Source organism: Poecilia latipinna, unplaced genomic scaffold, assembly GCF_001443285.1.
Source record: "Poecilia latipinna isolate Pla-1442-1.1 unplaced genomic scaffold, P_latipinna-1.0 Scaffold852, whole genome shotgun sequence".
NCBI classification, from domain to species: domain Eukaryota; kingdom Metazoa; phylum Chordata; class Actinopteri; order Cyprinodontiformes; family Poeciliidae; genus Poecilia; species Poecilia latipinna.
Genome location: NW_015113468.1, coordinates 1 through 1,684, shown reverse-complemented (window position 1 = coordinate 1,684; position 1,684 = coordinate 1).

The window sequence follows — 1,684 nt, the reverse complement described above, 5'->3', positions numbered from 1 at the left end:
GACCTTATTGTCTGTTGGATTTGTTCTGAAGAGGCTCCTGGCTCCTTTAGCTCTATGTGAAGAACCCCTGGATGCTTTTGGTGACACACGTTGCAATCTAAACGACTCCTGCAGTCTTTGCTTGTGTGACCAACCTTCAGACAACCGAAACAAATCCCCTTTAGTTTAATGAAGGTCAACTTGTCCCGATGCATTTTAGCTTTAAACTGCATACAGTTTTCCAATAGATGATTTCTTTGTAAACAAAACAAGCAGCTGTGAAGAGCAATAGACTTGGTCTTGTTTTCGGCTGAGTGATTTCTGGCTTCTTGAATTGTGTTGACATTAGTGGCAAAACTGCTTCCTTTCTTCCGTTGCTTGTTGGAACTTGAAGCTTTAGAGTTGCTCCCAGTTGGTGGGTCTTGAATGTTGCCAAACACTGGATCTGATGCTACTTTTACTTCTTTTATTATAAAAGCAATCAGATCAGTGAACAGTGCTCGGTGGCCATTTTGCTCCTGCAGCTCATAAGCAGTAACTCTACATTTTTCCCTCAGTTTATATGGGAGTTTCATTACAATTGTTCTCATATTTGAAGGTAAGTCCAACTCTCTCATGTAAACAATTTGTTGTGTTAGATTTGAACATCCTTGAAGGAAAAGAGAGAATGATTGAAGACTTTTCACATCATCACCTTTAATTGGTATCCAACTCATAATCCTCTCCATATACCCAGAAGCAATTTTATTTTCATTTCCAAAATGTTCTTCGAGAAGATCTTTGGCCTTGGAATAACCTTGATCAGGAGGTAAGTGCTGACAACTATGCACCAGATCTTTAGGCTGCCCCCTAGTGAACTGCTCTAAAAAGTGCAAACAGTCGCTCCAGTTGTCAGTTTTAACTTCCACTCCGTTCTCAAAGGCGTTCATAAACGATCTGTACTGCAGGGGGTCCCCATCAAACACAGGGATGTTTCTGGATGGGAGAACAGACGATAAGTTTTGTTTTACAAGTAAGGCAGTGATGTCATTTTGTCTTTGCATGATGTTCACAATATCATTCTGACAGTTCTCAGAGATAGAAGGAGATTGAAATTGTGTTTGCTGTGTTGCTTGAGTTGAAGAATCAACTTTTACTCTCAGACGATCCATTTGAAGTGGTTTCTGCCTTTGTTTAGGTCTGACGACAGGACAATCGGATGAAGAAGCGGCTCTTTCTTTCGGAACAAACTCATCGGCGCGAGGATTTAGCAGGGACGTGTCCTTTACTTGGGCTCTTTCAAAATAAGAGTTCATTCCATCGGATCGTTTAGAGCCAGCAACTGAATTTATTTTTAAGACATTAAGTTTTGCATTGGTTGCTGCCAACTCTGTTTCCAAGTCTAATTTTTCCTTTTCTTGTCTCAGTTTTTCCTTTTCTTGTCTCAGTTTTTCTTCTTGAGCTTCAATCAGATGTTTTTTGTTCAACGCAGCGAATCTCTCCATGAGCGCTGCCTTTTCAGCCGCAGCTTTAATGCGAGCAGAAGAGGTGGATGAAGTCCGAGACTCCTGTGAAGATGTTTTTGAACGTGGTTTTACACTTGAAATATTAGAGACACTGTCTTCAGGATTTATTTCATCCAGATCCGCAACAACCTGATCATCAACATTAATTTTCTGTTCAGTATATGGATCTCCTGCTTCATGCAACCAACCCTTTACATTGT